The 17717-nt window shown below is 37.9% G+C and overlaps 1 protein-coding gene across 4 annotated transcripts in view; it reads right to left on the minus strand.

Annotated features, from left to right (window-relative positions):
- Nucleotides 1-17717, minus strand: part of LOC108711168 (TBC1 domain family member 22A) — a 297560-nt gene that overhangs the window by 251247 nt on the left and 28596 nt on the right. The gene's annotated exons all lie outside the window — the stretch shown is intronic.

Below are 17717 nucleotides of genomic sequence, written 5' to 3' on the forward strand. Positions count from 1 at the left end.
GGGCCCTAAGGCTGCCTTCCTCTGACCCTGCTCGTTATTCCCTTGATACTTTCTTTAACAACATGGCAATTCTTTACGATGACCCAGATCGTGCATCTTCTGCCGATTCTGCGATTCGTAAATTGCGCCAAGGGAAAAGGGATGCGGAGGTGTACTGCACCGAATTCCGCCGGTGGGACGATTTAGCTCTACGGAGTCAATTCTGTTTGGGGTTATCTGATTCTGTAAAAGATAGTTTGGTTAATTATCCCCTACCTTCTAACCTGGATGACCTCATGTCCTTCGCCATCCAGGTAGATAGAAGGCAAAGGGAGAGAAGGGGTGAGAGGAGTACAAGCTTCTTGGGGGTTACTAATTTCAGATCTAATATGGTAACCAATGTAAAATCTTCTAACCCCTCTGTGCCTCTACCTCAGGAGGAGCCTATGCAATTAGGCGTATCCCACCTGACTCCTGAGGAAAAGGCACGCAGGCGTTCCCTGGGTCTTTGCATATACCGTGGTGAAAAGTGACACTTTCTGAACCAATGTTCCAAGAGGCCGGGAAACTCCGAAGCCTAAATGGAGAAGGGGAGCTCCATTTGGGTGCAGGAGTTTCCTCTCCCCAATCTGCCTCCAAGGTTTTGATTCCGGTTAAACTAACCTGGCCTACGGGCTCTGTCAAGGTGTCTGCATTTGTGGATTCTGGGGCGGAGGGAAATTTTCTAGATGCTGCTTTTGCAGCCAAATACAAAATTCCCTTGGTTTCTCTACCTACCCCCACGAGAATATGGGCAGTGGACAAAAGACCTTTAGGGTCAGGTGTGGTTTCAAAACAAACTGTTTTTCTTTCTATGTGTACTGACGATCTGCACTGTGAGGAGATAGCTTTATACCTCATTGAGGGTGCTATCCTCTCCCTCTAATTTCTGAACTTTTCGATCAAGTTAAAAATGCAAAAGTCTTGATCTTAGGGGGGCTTATAACTTGATTCGAATCAGGGAGGGTGATGAGTGGAAGACTGCATTTAACACTAGGGATGGCCACTACGAGTATCTTGTTATGCCTTTTGGTCTCTGTAATGCCCCCGCAGTGTTCCAGGAGTTTGTCAATGACATCTTCCGGGACCTGCTGGGGATCTTCGTAGTAGTCTACCTAGATGATATTCTTATTTTTTCCTCCAACATGAAGGAACATCAAAATCATGTTTGTGAAGTCTTACAAAGGCTAAGGGGGAATAATCTTTATGCGAAACTAGAGAAATGTACTTTTGGGGTTGCTTCTGTTCAGTTTTTGGGGTTTAACATTTCCAGCAAGGGTCTAGAAATGGATCCAGGCAAAGTGAGAGCAGTCCTGGATTGGACCCAACCCCTTTCGTTACGTGCAACCCAAAGATTTCTTGGTTTTGCTAATTATTATCGGCAGTTTATCAAAAAATTTTCCCTCATTGTGGCCTCCATCACTAATCTGACTAAAAAGGGTGCTGACCCCAGCATGTGGCCCCCTGAGGCCGTTCAAGCATTTGAATTCCTCAAAAAGGAGTTCAGTTCAGCCCCCATTCTCAGACACCCCGATACTGCACTACCTTTTGTTGTTGAGGTTGATGCCTCTGAGGTAGGAGCTGGGGCAGTCCTTTCTCAAAGGCACCCGACTACCAACAAATTACATCCCTGTGCCTTTTTCTCCAGAAAATTCTCACCTGCTGAGGTGAATTACGATATAGGTAACAGGGAGTTGTTGGCAGTTAAGTGGGCCTTTGAGGAATGGCGGCACCTCCTTGAGGGCGCTAAACATCTAGTGACGGTCTATACTGACCACAAAAATCTTCTATATCTAGAGTCTGCTAAACGTCTTAATCCGAGGCAGGCTAGATGGGCTCTATTTTTCACAAGATTTAATTTTTCTTTGACTTTCAGGCCTGGGACTAAAAACACCAAAGCGGATGCACTCTCTAGGAGTTTTGAATCCATTTCTTCTGACTCTAGTGAGTGTACTCCCATTATTCCCAGAGAAATGATCATAGCAACCCTTGAATCTGACCTTTCTTCTTTGTTGCTCCCTCTTCAAACATCTGCTCCTACAGCTACCCCTTCGGGGAGATGGTTTGTACCACAGGAGTTAAGGGAGCAAGTATTAAGGGAGGTTCATGATTCTAAAATGGCAGGACATCCAGGTATTGCTAAAACGGTATCCCTGTTATCCCGTCATGTTTGGTGGCCATCATTCAAACAGGATGCTAAGGCCTTTGTTAATTCCTGTCCAGTCTGCCAGAGATCCAAGACTTCTCGAAATTCTCCCCAGGGTCTGTTAATTTCTTTACCTATTCCAAAAAAGCCATGGACCCATCTTTCGATGGATTTTATTGTTGATTTACCTCCTTCACAGGGGAAAACTGTGATTTGGGTGGTGGTGGATAGGTTTAGCAAGATGAGCCATTTTGTACCCCTTCCACACCTCCCTTCTGCTAAAACCTTGGCTGATCTGTTTGTCACTCACATTTTTAAGTTACATGGTTTTCCTGAAAATATTGTTTCTGACAGGGGGGTTCAGTTTGTATCTAAGTTTTGGCGTGCTTTTTGTTCTTTGGTTGGGGTTGAATTATCCTTTTCTTCCGCTTATCACCCCCAAACCAACGGTCAAACCGAAAGGGTAAACCAGTCCCTTGAGCAATACCTCAGGTGTTATGTTTCAGATAACCAGTCCACATGGGCAGAACTTTTACCCTGGGCAGAATTCGCATACAATAATGCTACCCATTCCTCCTCAGGGGAGTCCCCTTTTTTTGTGGTTAATGGGTTGCACCCCAGGGCATTTTCATTTTCTGGGTCTGGTTCCCCTGTTCCCTCTGCTAATTCTTGTATTGACCTTTTTCTAGGGTTTGGTCGCAGGTTCACTACTCTCTGTCAGCAGCTTCGTCAGCTCAGAAAAAAGCTGCTGACAGAACCCGTAGAGAAGCACCCCAATATAAAGTGGGAGACTCTGTATGGCTCTCTACTAGGAATATTAAACTGAAGGTTCCCTCTCTCAAATTGGGGCCTAGATTCATTGGTCCATACCCCATTTCTGAAATTATCAACCCTTCTTGTGTTCGTCTTAAGTTACCTGCTAATTTTAAGATTTCAGACTCTTTTCATGTTTCCTTGTTAAAACCTGTTCGTTTTGTTTCTGTTCCTCTCCCTGTGCTGGTTGAAGGTCAGCCTGAATTTGAGATCCAGGAGTTCCTTGATTCCCGCCTTGTGCGTGGTAAAGTACAATATCTTACCAGATGGAAGGGCTTTGGCCCTGAAGAGAACTCCTGGGTCTCAGTTGATGACATCAGAGCTGACTGTCTTAGGAAGCAATTTCACCAAAGGTTTCCTGGGAAGCCTGGGGGTCCAGTGGCCCCCCCTGGAGAGGGGGGTAATGTAATAAAATCACCTGGTGGTCTAGTGGTGCGGCGGCGTGGACGGCCGCCACGCCACCGCGCTCCGGTTCCGGCCTCCAGCGCTGGCGCCATCTTAGTTCTCTAGGGCGCGCGCGGCGCGCATGCGCGCCTCTTAAAGGTACAGGCGCGCTGGCGCGATTACGCCAGCGCGCATTGGTGCACGTTTTGGCGCGAAATTTGGAGGTATTTAAGGCCCATTCTTACTCCCAGCCAGTGCCCGTGACAGAACTTGTTTCTTGTGGTTCCTGAGCCTTGTGCGTTTGATCTGTTCTGAATCTAGTCTTTGATTACCCGTGTTTGACCCAGCCTGTTCCTGACTATTCTGCATTCTGTATCCTGACCCTTGCCTGCCTACGACAACTCTTCCTGCTTAACCCCTTGATTGACAACCCGGTTTGACCCTTGCCTGCCTGACGATTCTTGATATCTGCCTGCCTCGACCCAGCCTGTCTGACGATTCTCTAGCCTGCTCCATTTGTACTGTGACCTTCGGCCCAAAAGACTCTGCTAACAGCCGTGCCCCTTCGCCAGCCAGAACATCTTGCCTTGCACCCCTCGTTAAGTCCAGGTGGCACCCAAGTAAGCTGAGGGCTCCTCCCGAAGCCCAACGGTGGTCACACTACTGGTGAAGCCGAGCCGAGACCAGGGTGCTTGGCATTTGTTCTGGTATAGGGTGCCGGTCGTGACACTAAACTTCGGACAGAAAGGCCCACAAATGAACAGCAACTGAAAGCGCTGCAGTAAAGGCCTGGCAGAGCATTAAAAAGGAGGAAACCCAGAATCTGGTGATGTCCATGAGTTCAAGACTTCAGGCTGTTATTGCCAGCAAAGGGTTTTCAATTAAGTATTAGAAATTAACATTTTATTTTCAGTTTTTTAATTTGTCCAATTACTTTTGAGCCCCTGAAATGTAGTGATTGTGGCTTTAGTTCCTCACATTTTTATGCAATCTTTTTATTCAACCCACTGAAAGTCTGCAGTTCAACTGTCTCCGAGTTGTTTAATTTAAAATTCATGGTAGTAATGTATAGAACAAAAATTTGAAAAAAAGTTGTCTCTGTCCAAATATTTATGGACCTGACTGTAGATCAGACTTAGCTGAAACGGGAATGTGAATGAATATGCTCATTAAATACTTTGGACCCATTTGGATTAAATGAGAGTATTACTTTTAGTTCATTCCTATAGTAATCCATTTCCTATAGTAATAATTTCTCAAAAAATCTGGATATTCCCTGATATTCCTGATATGTGACTGGAAAACCTCCTCTTCTGTAGTGATATACCCTACAAAGCCTTCTGGTATGTACACATATTCTTTTTATATCTGCCAGTTATATTTTCACATACACTCTAGACAAATATATAATTTAAAAAAATGTTCTTTGCTTTCTTTATATGTAACTTCAACACTTTGATAATTTATGATGCTCTACACATATTGCTATGAATAACAGTGGGAGCATCTTTGTGTTGCGAAGATTAGGTGTAATATGGTAAGCAGAGTTCTCCTATGGTGTGTTCTGGGTGGTTCCCATAGATGCTAGTAAGGAGTGAAGTCATGACTGGATGGTTTCTAAGGGATGCGAGACACGAGTAACATATAATGTGGGACGTCATGAAGTACAGGATGCATAAAAGACAGAAGACAAAAGGGCCTCTTATCTTTGACAAAGCTTCCCATGAAAGAAACGCATGTCAAGCAGTCAAGTAGCTTGTGTATTTTTTGATATTTTGACTGATAAAGAGCAACTTTTTATCAGCTTTAAACTTGCTTAGAGACAAATCAGACAGTAGCATTTTTTTAGGCAGTTTGTATATACAGGTATAGGATCCCTTATCCAGAAACCCGATATCCAGAAAGCTCCAAATTACAGAATGGCTGTCTCACATAGACTCCATTTTATCCAAATAACCCAAATTTTTAAAAATGATTTCCTTTTTCTCTGTAATAATAAAACAGTAACTTGTACTTGATCCCAACTAAGATATAATTAATCCTTACTGGAAGCAAAACCAGCCTATTGGGTTAAGGCATGAAGACCCAAATTACGGAAAGATCCATTATCTGGAAAACCCCAGGTTCCGCGCATTCTGGATAACAGGTCCCATACCTGTACTTAAATTGCTACTGCATGGTTGTTTAGACAGATAGAATGAGGGGCAGGTTCTAAGCATAATGGGTGAAATGGGTAAATATAGACAAGACCCCCCCCCCCTTCCCCCCATACCTTTGAGTCATCCTGCAGTCACCTATTTTTATAATTATAATAATTGTTTGATGTATGGCTCTATATACTTTTTTTCATATATCTGGGAAATTATATTTTACAATTACCATACCATCTTTTTCCTCCCATTTTGGGAATGTACTATTATTCATTCAGCCTACTGCCACATCCAATACACACAGGGGCAGCTTAATTGTAAAGTATAGTATCCCAAAACCCAGAGAAAACCCTAAGGTCTGGGTTCACACTTCTGCCTATAGTAGCTGCCTTTGGCTTCGGGAGGAGCCCTCCACTGCACAGATGCCGCTAGAACGGGGAACAAAGAGCCTGGTCAAGGGACAGGCTGGGTCAATACCAAGCAGACAATTCGGTAGCAAATCAGGAAGCAGAAGTGTAGTCAAGGTCACAAGCCAGGGTCACACAAAAAAGATTTGCAATACAGTAACGACATCCAATAGAATAGGCAAAGAACAGGCAGAGGTCTGTACAGGCAGCAGAATAGCAAGGGTCCGGATTAGTGATGGGCGAATAAATTCACCAGGTGCAAATTCATGGCAAATTTCCGCATTTCACCGCCAGAGAATACATTCGCAAAACTGCCGCAAAATTCACCGGCGAAAAATTTCAGGAAATTCACAAATTTTTCTGCAAAATGGGACAAATTTGTCCATCACTAGTCAGTGTCAGTCAATTAACAGGATCAGACAAGATAATAGGTTACATAGACCTACATTGGGCAATGAGTCAGGAGTTTTATAGTCAGATTTATGGCTTACACAGATCACCTGTGGCCAGATTGGCAACAGGTGAAAAGTCAAAAACTCAACTTTTTCAAATAATCAAACAAAAATCCAAACTTTTTTGGATTACGGGACAGATCATGATAAATGGGCTCCTTATTGTATACTTTTACAGGTACTGTGCCTTAGCCCTTTTTTGTACTATAGGTGTGTACACACCTTGTTTTGTTTTTTTTTTTAAATACAATATTAAAGGTTAAGTTTTAGCATTTACACAGAGGGATGATGCATAAAAACTGAATTATCTATTGATGGTTTCTGTTTCCATCAGAATATGCATGATTAATCTTTGATTCAGATGCACAAGACTATAGCATACCACTGAAATAAAGTCTGGTGCAGAAACAATTTCTGTAGTTTAATTTCTTCTATATATAGCCTTTACTAAGCAATAACCTTAGAACTAATCATTTCTCAGCCACAAGTATACATCCTCCATTACTATATATACTATTTATATATTGTATAAAATATGTATAATTGTTTTAACTGGTCAATAGAAGTTCCTGTTTCTACCTATATAGTGTTACTTTTGTGTCATTAAAACCTCCCAGTGAACCACACAACACTAGAGATACATCATCAAGAGCATAGACATAAAGTCACGGTTTCCTAGCAAGAACACCATGAAGTAATAGTATGAGGAACCAGCAGCATTAATTAAAGTCCATTAAAGATTCAAGAGCTCAAGTTGTTTAGGAGATTACATTGGGGAGAAAACCAGATGTTTATTGCATGTTGAGATAGTTCTTTAAGAAGGACAAAAATTTACATTTTTATACAAACTTTCATCAGTTGAAAGAGGGTCTATCTTTAAAGGGAAAATTGATGATAACCCTTGAGTCTGACATTTAAAAATATTTTAGAACATACAGTAAGGCAAAAAGGATGTAATGCTGTCAATAAGCAGATTTTAAGACAATAACAACATATAACCTACATGCCAGTATGTGCACCTGAATATATGTAGTATAAATAAGTAGGATTTTTTTTGAAGGCAGAACTCCTACTAAAGTCAGCAAAATAGCATGCTACACAGTGATCAAAAATAGCATTAACTATGCAACAGGATCAAATTAAACACACACTATTAATGACATTTTTTTTTTTTAAATGTTAAATATGAAACCTCACATAAAATTATGTTTTTCTTGTTTTGCATAAGCTTAGTTATAAGCCTACCAACTAGTGATGGGAGAATTTATTTGCCAGGCATGGACTTGGTGTGAATTCCCGCGTTTTGGCGCCACAAATGTTTCCGCAAAACTGCTGTGAAGATTCACCGGTGAAAAATCCGTAGTGTCCAAAAAAAAAAATTGTTGCGTGTCAAAATTATTTGGACGCCCATTGACTTTAATACATTTGGCGTATAAAAATTGTCACACATCAGAATTATTTTGACGCCATTGGCCAATGCATTTCACATTTTTTTTGACGTTTTGCAAATTTTTGCACCGAATCGAAACGGGACAGATTCACCCATCACTACTACAAACTAGATTAACTCCCTCTTCAGAAGTAGCATGTATAGAGTAATGAACTGAACTTAAGAACACTCTAAGGGTAGGGACACACTGGGCGATTTGGGGAGATTTAGTCGCCTGGCGACTAATCGCCGCGACTTTCCACGACCAATCTTCCCCGAATGCCTCCCCTCGCTCTGCGCCTGGCTAAAATGAAAAATCGCCTGCGCTAATCACACGCGGCGATTCGTTTTCCGAAGTCGCCCGAAGTTTCCTCGTGAGGCAACTTCGGGCGATTTCGGAAAACGAATCGCCGTGTGTGATTAGCGCCGGCGACTTTTCATTTTATCCAGGCGCAGAGTGAGGGGAGGCATTCGGGGAGAAAAGTCGCTGCGATTAGTCGCCAGGCGACTAAATCTCCCCAAATCGCCCAGTGTGTCCCTACCCTAAACAAGATTTTGATGTGGCAAATTCATGAGTCCTGTGGTAATTGGTCAGGACTTTATATGGATCAACAATTTTGTAATCTTGAAGATAAAGAATCTCTTGAATCTGATAGCTACAACTAATCTGCATATTACAACTGAAGGATAACCATATTTGTTGCTTGTTGTGAGGCTTGTTTAAAATTAATTGATTCCTCATATCATCATGGCTACATAGACATGTATTTATTTGCATGTGTATAGTTCCAATAGTTGAATTATCTCTACCTCTGTCATTGCACAAAACAGTTTACAAGTAAGAACATACCGGTCCTGAAAAGTTTACAACAAACTGCATGATGGGACATTACAGTCATAGAAATTTCAGAGATCTGAAATGATATAACAAAGTAACATAGTAGAAAAAAAGACACACATCCATCAAGTTCAAACGTTTTGCCTAATAAGTGAAACCTGCCAAACTGCTAGATGATTAAGAGAAAAATAACAAATCAACAGCCTCTGAAATTTTTCTTAAAGGGGGCAAAAATTGCTTTCTGACTTCTAAGAAGGCAATCAGACTAGTCTCTGGGTCAACTATGTACTATATTAATTTTAGTGACTTTGTATTTTATCACCTTCAATAAAGGGAACCAACCGTTTCTTGAAATCTCACTTTTAAAAACCTATTCTCCATCTAAAGATGTGACCTCCTTTCTTCTAATTTGAATAGATGGCCTAATCTTCAGTAAAGGACAGTCTGGCAATTAGCAATTAACAGTTTATTGTATAGTGCCCTTGTATATTTATAAAAAAAAAAGTAGTCATATCCCCCCTAAAGTTTCCAACATTCCTTCATAACCGAGACCTTCCATTTCTCTATTTAATTAGTAATTAACACTGGAGACAAATACTGCACTGCAAATTCTAAATGGAGCCTTAATAGCACATTATGAATGAGAAGAATGATTCTCTCCTCCTTTGAATCTAAACCCCTTTTAATACAGGAGAACACCTTGCTGACCCATTCTGCTTGCTGACCCATTCTGTACTGCCTGCTACAGCTTATTCACAAGAACCCCCCAAGATTCCAGATTCTTCCCCTTCAGGAATTTGTCTAACTTAGTTAAATTAAGGATAGATGTGGCTTAAATATTTTTAAATCCCAAATTCATAACCTTATATTTGTTCCCTTGATTCCCTCTTCTGCTGTCCTACTTCAACAAATAAGCTTGAAATCTATTATATGCAAACACATACAGAAAGCAACACATCACAAGAAGGCAATTTCCCATAAAGTCAATTTTAATCAAATCATTTACATTTTTTAAATGTTTCTTTCTTGTTATAAAGCAGTACCTTGTACTTGAGTCTAAGGCTAATGTCACACAGTCCTGTTAACATAGTAAGATAGTAAGTTAGGTTGAAAAAGGACACACGTCCATCAAGTTCAACCTTTGAACTCTATTTTAATCTGCCTAACTGCTAGTTGATCCAGAGGAAGGCAAAAAAACCCATCTGAAGCCTCTCCAATTTGCCTCAGAGGGGGGAAAATGCCTTCCTGACTCCAATATGACAATCGGACTAGTCCCAGGATCAGCTTGTACTATGAGCTATTAACAGCCCCATCACTCATATATTCTGTGTTTAGCCTAACTAAGCTGTACAAATCCATATTGATGGTATTTATTGAAATGTTTAAATTATGTTTAGCAGATTTTAGGTATGATGATTCAAATCACAGAAAGATCCCTTATCTTAAAACTCTAGCTCCTAAGAATTCAAGATAACAGATCCTATACTGGTTTATCAAATTACTCCCTAGCTTCATAAATTTTACCCTGTTAATTCAAACACTTCCCATATTACAAGTTCTTTTCATACTCATGATCATGTACTCCAATTTTGACCTGCACACTTTAAATATGAAGAAAAGGCAACAATTACTGGGGGTTGCCCCAAATAATTGTATTCACTACTTGATACCCTGGGAAGGTGCTCCGATCAGCAGCAAACTGCCCTAACAAAGGGTTCTTCCAGCTTCTTCTTTCTTTGCACAGGTGCACATGCATAGTTGGGAGAAAAGCCAAACTTAAACAAAAAAATCCAGCCTTTTCATCTCCTGGAATTTTGAGGAAAGAAGAAAAGGATCACTCCATAGTGCTTGCTGAGAAGAACCTCAGGCTGAGGCAGTTTATATGTATAGTGATAAATGTGCTTAAAGAGCCTCTATAATCATGTTTTATTTTATTTTTGAATTTGTCTAATTAAAGTATAATGAAAGTGTTAAGCATAGTCATTGTCTTTTAGTTTAGTCCTGCTTTATCGAGAACTGTCACCTGACTAGTTGTTTATCACTTTTCTTATCAAATTTGAGAGTTTCCTGTAGTTTTATAATGGCAAATACCAAACAAGGACAACAAATGGTTGCAATCTAGTGGGCAGTGGTCTAATATCACTATGGTTAGCCATAAGTGTACTGGCACATGGGGAAATTGCTCACTACTTTGAGTGACAAATCTATCTGAAACACTTTCCCAATGGCAATAAAGTAAACGTCAATGGGACCACTTATGCGGCACTTCCTTTTCCTAAGTTTACTCGTGGGCAACTTTGGAAAATGAAGGGACACGTCAGCATCTATAACAGATATAAGCTGACTTTCTGCCAATGTTTTGATAATATTCAGCAACCACAACAACATTTGCAGTCTCGCTGTGGACAGATCTGATATAATAGATCAGTAAGAATAGTTACGGTCATAGGGCTTGGGGTGTTGTAAAGTAAGTTTTGCATATAAAATACAACATTTCTATAGATATTGTTTTAATGCCTTGTGTCTCCTTTAAATAGCCGAAGGCCGAGTGTCTTTATACAGGTCATGGAACTCCGAGGTAACTTCTAATATCCTTATATTTTGCAACTGGGGTTCTTTATTTATTATAATACACAAATTTCAGTGAGTCATGTGACAGAAATGACATCAGAACTCACCGTTTATAACTGATGACATCAGAACTCACCGTTTATAAGGATATAATACATTTTTTTACATAATTGTTCCCATCTTTACAGCATCTTTTTTTTTAAAATTATCTACTAATTCAGAGTAATCTTAATTGGTGCATTTTCCCAGTAAGTATTTCAGTTTCCTTTAGATATCTGTCATATTGATTTGATACAAAGCTCATCTGACTGTGACTGTTAATTCCCCAATGACTTTCACAACGTGACAGAAAACATCACATAAGGCCTTAAAGTATAAAGAGGAAAAAGGCTATACCACAAAATTTGTATAGTGAGAACATTAATTAGCTTTACTTAAATTATCCCATTTTTAACATATCAGTGTGGTCATTTTTAATGTCCATCAGAACAAGCTAAATTATAGTTTCTGACAGCACACACGGTGAGCCTGTCTCTATTGCCTAATTTGTGCATCTTAATTAGTAATACAGAATTAATCTTGACACCTTCAAAAATGTGAAACAATAAGACCATTGATAGGTCACATTAATATATTCACATTTCTAACATTTTGCTTAGTGTCTTACGTTAATTAGATTTTTAAAATAAAGTGTTCTTTTAATTAACATTCCCACCCTCAACAACTTAGTCTTCTATTAGTAACATCAAAGCAATCCCCATTATCTGCATTTTTATATAAACATTACAATAATTTAAATGAGCATAATGTTTTGTATACATAGTATCTCTTTAAAGCTAACTTCTCTGTGTAATCTGCATTTTGCTGCCCTTTGTGATTAAGAAAAGGCCTAAATAAGATATTTGATTTGTATTAATGCAAGATTCCATATAGAAGTGCTAAATAGTCTGAGATTATGTGTCAGGAAAAATTAAGCTTGTGCTTTTAGTCTAAACCAACAAGTTTTTCGTAGAGCTAAAAAAAAGATTCTCCCTAATGGGAAAATCTTGATAAATTGCAAATGAAAACCAATTTCAAAAAAAAAATTATAATTTTTCTATATAATATTCTTCCTTAGAGAGTTACTACATTGTGAATTTTAATTTCAGGTAGCACATTTTTTTTATGACCTGCCTGAAAGCAATGTATTTTTGGAGGGTTCAATATGTCATTTTATTACATATACTGCAAATAGGTTTGAAAGTAAAAAACAAAAAAAATAATGCTACCGTATATACTCGAGTATAAGCCGACCCACGTATAAGCCGAGGTACCTAATTTACCTACGAAAACTGGGAAAACTTATTGACTCGAGTATAAGCGTAGACACAACTACAGCCGTCTCCTTTTGCAAAAGAGCATCAAACTGAAATTGAACTCATTGTGCCTATGACAAAGGGAGTGGGACCCAAAAAGCATTAAGTATCATATCTGTGAACCTACTGTTTTTATGAGTGCCAATATGTTCCCCAACATTTATAAAACAAAATGTAATAATCATAAATAAAAGGGCATATTTATAAAGCAGCAAAACTGCACACGTATCTTAATCCATATGCATTTAGGGTAATGAAGAGTTTATCACACGCATGTTAAAGGAACAGTTCAGTGTGAAAATAAAAAAAACAGTGTAAATAGCCTGTGCAAAATAAAAAATGTTTCTGATATAGTTGGTTAGCCAAAAATGTAATGTATAGAGGTTGGAGTAACTGGATGTGTAACATAATAGCCAGAACATTACTTCCTGCTTTTCAGCTCTATAACTCTGAGTTAGTCAGCGACTTGAAGGGGGGCGACAGGGGACATAACTGTTCAGTGGGTTTGCAATTGATCCTCAGCATTCAGCTCAGATTCAAAAGCAACAGATATGACCCATGTGGCCCCCCTCAAGTCTCTGATTGGTTACTGCCTGATAGCCAGGGTAACCAGTCAGTGTAACCCAAGATAGCTGAAAAGCAGGAAGTAGTGTTCTGGCTATTATGTTAGACATCCAGTCACTCCAGCCTTTATACATTACATTTTTGGTTAACTAACTATACCAGAAACATTTTTAATTTTGCATGGTCTATCTATTTACCCATTTTTTATTTTTACACTGAACAATTCCTGGTGAGGAAGAGGCATGCCTATGTGTCCTGTCATGAATACATTATTGCTGAATGCAGGCATCTCAGTATTTTATGTGGGAGATGAAAGACTCAGCACTGTGTTCTGGAGAGTAGAGTCCAGTGGTAGTTCTTCTATGTGCAAGGCAGGATGCAAAGTGCAAAAAAACAAAAAATAAAAATTTTTTTAATTTGCAGTGTAAACAGATTTTTCAGAACCTCAGATGTTTCAGAATTTCAGAAAATTCATTCACTTTTTTTTTTTTTTTTTTATAAGCTTTCTGGGTTCCAATAATCTATAGGGAGCAAAGAATAAAAATATAATGACTGTAAAGATTGCCATAAGGGCAAATAAAACCCTTTAGATATTTTTCAAACTAACATTTTAACAATAAGAACAAAAAATAAGAACAATAAAGACAAAAGTTCCAATTAGCTCAAATACATTTTAGAAGTACCATATGAAAATACTTATAAACCTTTTACAATACTAATTAAAAAGAAAACAAATGCATATAATAACTGCTGCCTAATTGCAGTGGAACAATTACAAGACTTAAAAATTATATTCCAAATGTACCATATACAGAATGAATAACATATTGTTGCTTAAGGAAAAAAATGAACAAACCACACTAAGAATTTAGGGGTGGCTGAAACCAGCTAAAAGAGAATTTTAAATGACTGCTGATAACAGCAGCCTGTCTACTTTGACACATCTTTCTGCTTCAACAGCTAGAGATGTAATCTCAGTGGAAAAATCAATCCATACAAACATCACCCACGTTCTGTCTAGAGAATAATCATTTACAAGATTTGTTTAAAATATATGTATATAAGCTCCAGAAATTCTAAAACAGATTACAAACTAGATTTAAATAAAGAAAATATGTTAATGGGGCAGTATACCCCATCTTTCAATGTTAGCCTAAGAAGCAAGTAATGCGTGTAGATTTTGCCTACTGTAATTATGAAATCTCTTTAGTTTGTATAATTTCATACAGAAAACAGTTACAATCTACTTCCTGTTCATAAGTAAAATAAATCGGCAGTTTGAGATAAAGAGCAGTTTATTATAAAGATACGTCTCAATGCTCTGACAGAATGTTTAGTGTTTTCATTTTAGTGCTTTGTTCAGAAGTGTAACAGAACAACTCTACATCTTTAGGCACCACATTACCATTGCACATATCTAACTATCACAACCAGCCATGACTACGTATATCTGTAAAAAAGAACTATATGCAGGTCTCTATAGTTAACAAAAAATCCTGTATGTAAATGGTCAAAGTAAAGCCTTTTTATAAAAAACATTTTTTTCTAATAGTTAATCTCATATTGAAACACTGCCATTCAGTTACTAAAGTCTGTCCAGCTGGTCATATGAGGCTATTGTATTAAAACATAAACATGGTACACATACATGGTAGATTACATCAACCAATAAATAGACCGACCTGTGTCTTTTACTTCCACATTTGTTCCTGTTACATAATTTCTTGTTTTCTGCTCCAGTTTCAAGGTTTATTTACAGGCATAAATTTAATATAAACAGTCATGCAGATGCAATTAGCATTTGCATTTACAAAACAAAACCGTTAAAACTATTAAAAATGTGTAATTTTATGTATATCTGTAAACTGCTTAGAATTAAATTTGCTTTCATTATGTTAACGAAAAACAATTTATGGTTAGAAGATCCATTTACTAAAGGAGGGGTGGTGGTTCCCCTTTAATTACCCTCCCCTCCATCTCTTTAAGGATTGCCTAGTATCTTAGCATATTAGAAAGTCAAGAAGTAAATGCCAATACATAGTTTGTAATTTAGTCTAGAACTAAAAGGGCAAAGCATTTATGGGGCTTAAGCATATTTGTACAAATGATTTAACCAAATGAGAGCAATGTGTGAGTCTGTTACATAGCAGCTAATGTAAAAAAAAAAAATACAAACATAAAGCTATTATTTTTACACTTCCATAAAGGAAGGAGAAACCCTGTTTTCTCATTCGACATTTTTCTGTATAAAATTTCCAGCTTCATGCTTGTGAATGAGAATCCCAACACATTTTATTAATTCATGAGTATAAATTAATAAAGTTAGTCAAAGCAATACAAATATTATTGCCTTTAATATGCACTTTATGAAATCTGATTATTTATTAAGTTAATCAAGGTGCATAGAGAATGCAAAAGAGAACTATGCGGGAAGACTGAACATACAAATAAAATCCTTTTTTTCTGTAAAAGAGAGAAGTATTTATATTTCATTGTAACCTCCATCACAGGAGCTTGGCATGTGAAACAACATTCCTAGGTTAGCAATAAATATTAATATATATTCATCCTCTTAACTTTCAAAGAAAAATCTTGAAATTTGCATTCATGATAAAATAAAGATAATATTCTTAACTGAAACAATGTAGAAGATTACTTGTTTTATCTGTTTTGAACAGATTAACCGATATTCCAGTCTAGAGCCTCTAAGGACTGGTGATCACCTGGTTCATTTGCTCAAATAAGAGGTATACTGGACTTTTAATGTATATACATAAGTACTCAAAGTGTTAAGTTCTGCTTTTCATGTTCCTTGTTACTACAGATTAGTGCAGAGCAACATTTAACTTGACATGTTTTTACTTAGCACTTATTTTGGAAACAGAGAGAGGGACATAAAGATTTGCCGCACAGAGCATGGCAAATTTTTTTGACCATGACCCCCTAATTACCATGTTTATTTTACAGAATTTGCCAGGTTATGTTTGAACACATTTCTGTGGTTTTTATGTGTTATTACAGTTTTTCTAATGAAGGTAAATTGCCCTTTAAACTGTAAGTCTAACGTTGGCTATAGATGTAAAGAGTTTTAAAAGATCTTTTCGTTATCGTTAGACCAAGCTTATCCTAAAATGATCGTTTAAATATACGATTTGTCTATCCACTAAAAAGACCATTTTCAAGCGATATTGTCTAGTTGAAGCCAGGAAAAAATGGAGGGTAGCTGCCTGCTTGGCCCTGCAAACAATTGGACAATAGTTAGATTTCACTGTGACCGATGAAAATTTTCTAACCTGGCCGATCAATTTTCTGACCGATGTTGGACAAAAATCGTTAGATGCATGATCGTTTGATTCCCACTAACCTAACAATAATTTGACGGATTGGTTGGAATGCACTAAAATAGGTCGTTCATCAAAGAAAAATCTTTGCGTCTATGGGGGACCTTTGGTTCTCCCAAGAGACCTGCTTATCTTAGATTGTTACAAAAGTATCTAATGATCTATTCTGGGCTCACTGCCAAAAGCCAATTCAGTTAGAAATAGTGTATCTTTTTCTGGCTGTTCAGTGCAGGAGATCAAAGAGAAAGTTGGGAAATTTTAGTAACAAAACCAGGTTGGTATGAATGTGGAATTTTTGTAGGATTAAGTTTTAATTAACCTAAATTTATTAATAAATGTATTTTATAATTTATAAATTAATTGGACCAGAGGGCTACAACACGTTTGTATACACTACTTTGGTTTGTTACAAAGATTTACATTCAATGTAATACTTATATTCATGCCACATATTTTGGCATATTTATGCAAATTGGGCATCAAACTTTTGATGCAAAGAAAAAACAACCTAAATATAAATGCAAAGGTTTAAACAGTTATTCTACAAAAAAAAAAAAAAAAAAAAGCTTTACTAAAGTCAGCAGCAATTATAAAATTGTGGAAAAAAATCACCTCAGAGGAAAAGTTTTGCAGCAACTAGTCTTACTAGAATTTAGTGCTGTATTTAGGTCTGGTGCACTGAACCTCTGCTTAGCCACAGGATTTACTCACAAGTCTCCAGTTCAGATGGGGAGATTTTTTTTTTTTTTTAATTTTCACAACAAAAACATTTAATTTGTTATATATTCACCTGAGGGCTGCCCCCTTAAAGCTGCCACTATAGGGACAGGCCCTTGGCTGCCTATATATAAATATGAACCTGCTTGACTTAAAGGGAAGCTATAATGAAAATATTGTGTCTGACTTTCATTGACAGATCCAATATATCTTTTAAAGGGGGCTCTCTTTCTTAGCAGACGTATCGAGTTAACTAAATAACCCCAACACAAACAAAATGTGACAAAATAACTGACTTGGGCACAAACCCTACATGAAGGGAAACAAAATTTCTGGTGATTTTAAGAGTGAGCTCTAAGACATCTTCTAGGGAAACTTCTAGGCAAAATTACTCACCCCCTCCAAAGGCTGTATTAGACGTAACAAAATCAGATTCCCAACTAGGGATGCACCGAATCCAGGATTCGGACGAATCCCTGTGCCCGGCCGAACCGAATCCTAATTTGCATATGCCCATTAGGGACAGAGAGGG

Source organism: Xenopus laevis, chromosome 3L (assembly GCF_017654675.1).
Source record: "Xenopus laevis strain J_2021 chromosome 3L, Xenopus_laevis_v10.1, whole genome shotgun sequence".
Classification (NCBI taxonomy): Eukaryota; Metazoa; Chordata; class Amphibia; order Anura; family Pipidae; genus Xenopus; species Xenopus laevis.